Source organism: Jaculus jaculus, chromosome 10 (genome assembly GCF_020740685.1).
Source record: "Jaculus jaculus isolate mJacJac1 chromosome 10, mJacJac1.mat.Y.cur, whole genome shotgun sequence".
In the NCBI taxonomy this organism is placed as follows: domain Eukaryota; kingdom Metazoa; phylum Chordata; class Mammalia; order Rodentia; family Dipodidae; genus Jaculus; species Jaculus jaculus.
In genome coordinates, this window is record NC_059111.1 from 34272643 (window position 1) to 34280063 (window position 7421).

A 7421-nucleotide genomic window follows, 5' to 3' on the forward strand; every position below is an offset into this window, starting at 1 on the left:
GAAAATAATGTGATTATTCAATATAGTGGCTTTTGACAAATGAAAGCTATGAAGTGACTTGGGCATATCTTACTATTTGTGTTAAAAAGTGAAGACCTGACATAGAATACTTAAAACACTGATATAATTCATATGTCAACTTTAAAAAATAAACAAAGAATCCAATGGCAGCTTGTCGTCTTTTTACAGAGAAAGTTCTATATTAAAATCACGCTTATTTTTGCCTTTTCTATTGGGGTATGGGTAGGAAAAATGACTTGATCAGTTATGACATTACATCTACATATTACAATCAGTACAATTTTGTCAAACAATATTTTGATGATTTGCATATGGAAAATTATAATTAGCCTAAGAATAAACAGGAACATATCAAATATTTTAGAAACTCGTTTGGGACTGGAGAATGGCTCAGTGGTTAAGGTGCTTGCTTGTAAAACCCAAAGGCCTAGGTTAAATTCTCAAGTACTCACATTCAGCCAGATGCGTGTATCTGAAGTTCCTTTGCAATGGCAGGAGGCCCTGGCACTTGTACACTTTCTTTCTCTCTCCCTCTTCCTTCCTCCTTCTCTCTCTCTAGTAAATAAATATTTATTTTTTTTTTAAGTAAAAACTAGTTTGACATGGCTGGGAAGATGGCTCAGCAGTTTAAAGCACTTGCTTGCAAAGTCTGCCAACCTGGGGTTCAATTCCCCAGACAGTGTAAGGCTGGACAGGTAGCCATTTGCAGTGACAAAAGACCTTGGACCACTCTCTCCATATATGCACAAAAGTAAACATCTAAAAATACAAATAAATGGAAAATTAGTTTTGAGCATTTATATGCTTAAGCCAAATGATGTTAAAGAAAAACTAGGCCACTTAGTAACTTTAGAGGATAAAATATAATTTCTGATTGCTTCTCTGCCTTTTGGCTAAGATTAAGGGTAGTATCTATTCTTATTAATTTAATAGTTTCTGAGACTATTTACTCATTAGCTATCTATTAAGGAAAAATGAAAAAAGGGCTGGAGAGATGGCTCAACGGTTAAGCGTTTGCCTGTAAAGCCTAAAGACCCCAGTTCGAGGCTTGATTCCCCAGGACCCACGTTAGCCAGATGCACAAGGGGACACACACATCTGGAGTTTGTTTGCAGTGGCTGGAAGCCCTGGCGCACCCATTCTCTCTCTCTCTCCCTCTTTCTCTGTCTGTCACTCTCAAATAAATAAATAATAAACAGGGCTGGAGAGATGACTTAGCGGTTAAGTGCTTGCCTGTGAAGCCTAAGGACCCCGTTCGAGGCTCGGTTCCCCAGCTCCCAAGTTAGCCAGATGCACAAGGGGGCGCACACGTCTGGAGTTCGTTTGCAGAGGCTGGAAGCCCTGGCGCGCCCATTCTCTCTCTCCCCCTCTATCTGCCTTTCTCTCTGTGTCTGTCCTCTCAAATTAAAAAAATATAAATAAATAAAAATTAAAATTAAAAAATAAATAAATAATAAACAAAAAAATTTAAAAAAGAAAAATGAAAAAAGTGGATGAAAAGGCAGACACAGTGGCACATGACTAAAATCCCAACACTTGGGAGATGTAGACAGGATGACCAGGAGTTCTAGGTCACCCTTGAGTAAAAGTGCATTCAAATTCAGCTTAGGGTACAAGATCTGACAATAGTAGCCACAAAATGAAGATGAGGACAATGGACCAGAGCTGTCTCTTCCTTGTACATTTTCTTCCCCTACAATATGCTTCTGCAGTTGAAAAAAAAAAAAAAACCAGGTTATTCAGAAAAGAGTATTCAACATTCTACATACCTGAAATAGTTTATTCCAACACACACATATTGCTCTGTGTAGTACAACTACTTAATCTTTGGGAGGAAGAAATCACTGAGTTGTTACCAATATTTAAAGAAAGTTATTGTGTTCCAGGGCTAAAGTAGAGAATATAGACAGCTTTTTGGTCTCCATAAATCCAAATACTATTAAGACTTCATAATTTCACACACACACACACACACACACATACACATATATATTTGGTTTTTTGAGTCAGGTTTCACTGTTTCTCAGGCTGACCTGGATTTCACCATGTAGTCTCAGGGTGGCCTCGAACTCACAGTGATCCTCCTACCACTTCCTCCCGAGTGCTGGGATTAAAGGCATGCGCCACCACACCATGCTAGTTTCACTTATAATTTCTTGAACTATTGTGATATCAATATATGATACTAAAATATTACGAAATGCATTTAATTGATGAACGTTGGGATAGGACTTTTACCAAGTACTTGTTTTACTATCAGAATGGACCAATTTTGTCCACATCAGAAGAAAGCTCCAAAGTGCTCCAGAGGTAAATCACTGACCCACAAACATATTTCACCATGTAAAAACAATTATCTTAAAATGATTTTCCAAACAATACTATTCAACTTATATTCTTTTTAAATATAAAAGGTTAGAAAAGTATACTTGATGAGGAAACTAAATTGTCTGTAAGGAATACAATTATAACAAAAATTACAGAAAATCATAGACAGATTGAATGATTACATTCTTAGGATGAAATCATCTATAATTGTGACATGGCATTCCAAGGACAACTGAAACTGTATTGGTCATGATACTGTATGTCTGTTTATGTGTTTAGTACTCATATTTCATGGGAAAAGTCTATTTTCTCTTTTACACAAACTCCACATGCTTGTATAAATTACTTGAATTTGGGCTGGAGGGATGGCTTAGAGGTTAAGGCATTTGCCTACAAAGCCAAAGGACCCAGGTTTGATTCCCCAGGACCCATGTTAGCCAGATGCACAAGGGTGTGCAAGCATCTGGAGTTTGTTAGCAGTGGCTGGAAGCCCTGGTGCACCCATTCTGTTTCTCTGTCAAATAAATAAATAAATAAAATATATAATTACCTGAATTTATCAGAGATGACAGCTATAGCATTTGATATATTATTTTATATGCCGTTTTACGTTCTTATTTTTTAAAATTTTGTTTTTATTTATTTATTTGAGAGTGACAGACAGAGAGAAAGAGGCAGAGAGACTGGGAGAGAGAGAGAGAGAGAGAATGGGTGTACCAGGGCCTCTAGCCACTGATGAACAGATGCATGAGCCACCTTGTACATCTGGCTTATATGGGTCTGGGGGGTGCTTAACCGCTAAGCCATCTCTCCCAGCCCATACATTTATTTTATTTATTAGGGAGAGAGGGGGGGAGGGAGAGAAAGAGGGAGGGAGGGAGGAAGGGAGAGAGGGAGAGGGAGAGAGAGGGAGAGAGAGAGAGAAAAAATAGTCATGCCAGGGCCTCCAGCCACTGCAAACAAACTCCAGACACATGCACCACCTTGTGTATCTGGCTTATGTGGTTACTGGAGAATAGAACCTGGATCCTTAGGCTTTTCAGGCTAGCACCTTAACCACTAAGCCTTCTCTCCAGCCCTTATATACCACTTTTAAAAAGGTTTTATTTCATAGACACAGTCCACTATTTTTTTTTTTTTTATTTTTGAGACAAGGTCTCTCATTGGCCTGGAGTTCACCAATTAGGATAGACTGGCTAGCCACCAAGCCCCAGGGATCCTCCTATTTTTTAACAATTTTTTTTTGGTTTAGTTTTATTTATTTATGTGATAGGGACAGACAGACAGAGGGAGAAAGAGGCGGGGGGGGGGGGCAATAGGCACATCAGGGTCTCCAGTCACTTCAAACAAACTCCAGATGCCTGCGCCACCTTGTGCATCTGGCTTATGTGGGTACTGGGGAATCGAGCCTTGAACCAGGATCCTTAGGCTTCACTTCTAAGCCATTTCTCCAGCCCAGATCCTCCTGTTTTTACCTGACCAGTGCTAAGATTACAAGTGCATCCCATGCTTGAATTTTTTTTTTTTTTTCCAAGGTAGGATATCATGCTAGCTCCAGCTGACCTAGAATTCACTATGTGGTCTCAGGGTGGCTTTGAACTCACGGAAATCCTCCTACCTCTGTCTCCCAAGTGCTGGGATTAAAGGCATGCACCATGCCTGGAATAAAAAACATTTTTTTGTTTATTTTTATTTATTTGAGAACAACAAAGAGAGAAAGAAACAGATAGAGAATGGGCATGCCAGGACCTCCAGCCACTGCAAATGAACTCCAGATGCATGTGCCACCTTGAGCATTTGGCTTACGTGGGTCCTGTGAAATCTAGCCTCCAATTGAGGTCCTTAGGTTTCACAGGCAAGTGCTTAATCGCTAAGCCATCTCTCCAGCCCCCTTGCCTGTTTTTTTTTTTTTTTAATTTATTTTTAAGCAGAGAGTGGGGAAGAGAGCCTCTTGCCACCAAAAACAAACTCCAGATGTATGCACTACTTAGTGCATCTGGCTTTATGTGTGCACTTGGGGAAAATGAATCCAGGTCATCAGGCTTAGCAAGCAAAAACCTTTAATTGCTGAGCCATCTCCCTAGTCCAAAGGATATTTATATCATGTAAACGCACTTTCACGTTTTGCCTTTGCATCCTAATTTGATCTGCATATACCTTTCTAAAATACATTTGAATTAATATATGAAATGCATCGTATAGATAAATTTTTTGTACAAAAATGAAGATTAGTAAAGCTCTTTTCTGAACATCTATAAGATTTACCAGTCTTCTAGTATTCTACCTAATATTTATAAATTACACATTAGTCCTACACAAACATTTTAGGCCAGGTAACCATGAGGAGAAATAATTACTTTCTACTTAAAAAGAGGAAGAAGCTAGAGGTCTGGTGCACATTTGTATTCCCAGCCACTTGGGAAGCTGAGAATGGAAGATTACTTGAACCCAAGAGCTCTGGGCTAGCTGGGGTGACAGGGTGAGATTTTTTTTTTTTTAAAGAAGAATCTCTCTTTTTAAATCCTAGGTGTCAGTAGTAATAGAAAGATGCTAAATTTTTAAGATTTCTCCCCTTTTTTTCTAAAAGAAATGACAAACCTAAGTTTAAAAAATGCCTTTCTTTTGTTTTGATAGCTTTGTATACCTAGACATCTTAATATATTCATTAATATAATGGTTATATAACTTTGCAGGTAATAGCATGCTCTATGAATTTAAAAGCATTAATACCATTTGAGAAGAAAAATACTGGTCCTAATACCTGAAATAAAGATATCACCGACCCAAAACACAGAATGGTTTAAAGGATCCTGCATATGTAAGGTTTATGCAAAGTCCCTTTCAAACTTTGGAAATAAAGTAATTGACCTTTGATTCTTTCATGTCAGTTTCTCTCTCTCTCTCTCTCTCTCTCTTTTTCCTGAGAAAGCTAGTCAGCAAGAACTTAGCATAGAAAGTATGGCCTGACCTCCGTCTAGACTTCTGGAAGTGACATTGCAGGACCCATCCCACCATGATACTGTCTTTCAAGCAGTTTAGCATCCCCTCAGGTGCCAGCTATCTGCTCATGTCTTGAATACCACAGGCAGAGGCAGTCACTGGGTGGCTGCATGCATGCTGCTGGCATTTCCACCCCTCTTCTGACCTGGCCTCAGAGCCATTAGTACTGTTTTCAGCACCATCATGAAGCAGCGTGGCAAACCTGTAGTTAATAATGGCCAGTGAGGTGAAGATAAAACATTTCTATAGTAGTGGGTTTAATATTGAGGTAAGCGGTGCTCTACTTCTTATTCAAGGTAAATAGTTAATAATGCATATTTTAAATTAATGCAGTTTTACAGGTAATATTTTGAGAACCTAACATCTCTACATATTGCAACCAATACAGTCATTCTTCAAATATATGCTGACCTTTGCAGTTAACAAATAAATTGTTTAAAGGTCCCAGCTTCATAGTACACTGATTTTGTTGCAGTTCATGTAAATCAGTATCATTGAATCTTTGTCATTTTAGGAATGGCTGTAATGAAGATGAAGAAATCTGTGATTTGTAAATATTGTTATTTGATATATTAAAATAATTTTGTATTTTATTTGGCTGAATTAATTATTCTTTGTTCCTTCTCCATTTCAAATGCAGTACCTTGAACTTTTCATGACTAATTTAGCATAAAAAAAGAACACTTTTGATGTTGTTGCAACTTTGGACTAGAAGGGATTTATGTGAGTTTTTGCAGTCATTCATTTAAGATGAAAATGAAATGCATATATGACTGATTCAACAGAAAGAAAGTGTAGCTGCTTTGGATGAGCTACTCATTCATTACTGCTATCAAGTATAAATGTGATTTTCTGAAATAATCTTATTAATTAAAATTAAAGTAAATTTAATTAAAATTAAATTTAATTCCAATGGAAACAGATTCAACTGAAGCATCTGAATATGAAAAGCACTGCCAACTGAGTTTGTTAGATGCCATCTTAGAGTCAAAACTTCAAAAGTCCGCCATCTTGGCTCCCGTGCAGGCCTGCTGGGAACAGGATTTCTAAAAGGCATAGATATGTCGGAAAGACTCTGGTGCAAGGCCATTTTTGCTGGCCTTAAGAGGGGTCTCTGGAACTAAAGAGAGCACACGGCACTTCTTAAAATTGAAGGTGTTTATGCCCGACATGAAACTGAATTCTACCTGGGCAAGAGATGTGCTTATGTGTACAAAGCAAAAAACAATACAGTGACTCCTGGTGGCAATCCTAATAAAACAAGAGTCATCTGGGGAAAGGTAACTCGAGCCCATGGAAACAGTGGCATGGTACGAGCCAAATTCCGAAGCAACCTTCCTGCCAAGACCATTGGACACAGAATACGTGTGATGCTGTACCCTTAAAGGATTTAAGAAAAGTCAATAAATAAAAGTGTATTTGTGCTTAAAAAAAAAACTTCAAAAGTGAGCTGGAGAGATAGCTCAGTGGTTAAGGCACTTGCCTACAAAACCTAACAATCTGGGTTCAAGTCCCTCATACCCACATAAAGCCAGATGCACAGTGGCACATGCATCTGGAGTTCATTTACAGCAGCTGGAGGCCCCGGCACACCCATTATCTTGGTCTCTCTTCTCTCTGTTTGCAAATATATGAATAAAATTAAAATTTCTTTAGAAAAACTTCAGAAGCAACTTCCTCTGGGCAGTGGGTTATGCCCTACCTGCTGGTGAGTCACAGAAGCTCGTCATCCTTGGTGGTACTGGGGGTGAAGGACAAAGCCTCACACTTACTGCTAAGGTAATGTGCTTGAAATGGACAGAAACTCCAGAACACTTGAGACTGATTTGCACAACAGACAGGTTGTGGCACGGCTATAGGCTATCTTTTTGGACATCCTGTGGATGGAACCCAGGGCCTCAGACATGTAGGCAAACACTACCACTGGACTATGCTCCCAGCTACAGCATGTTTTGAAAAAGCTAAGCTTCAGAGAATAACAACACGCTAACTAAAGATTAAAATGCGCAAACACAACTACACAACTTAAATGTATGACATCCAAATCAACCCCATGTATTTCCCTTCCCCAC

The 7421-nt window shown here is 38.7% G+C and overlaps 2 pseudogenes; both read left to right on the forward strand.

Moving 5' to 3' along the window:
- The first annotated feature begins 894 nt into the window (after positions 1–894).
- On the forward strand, positions 895–1029 carry LOC123464338 (annotated as a pseudogene).
- A 5381-nt stretch (positions 1030–6410) lies between these two features.
- LOC101599766 lies at positions 6411–6743 on the forward strand (annotated as a pseudogene).
- Positions 6744–7421: the final 678 nt, after the last annotated feature.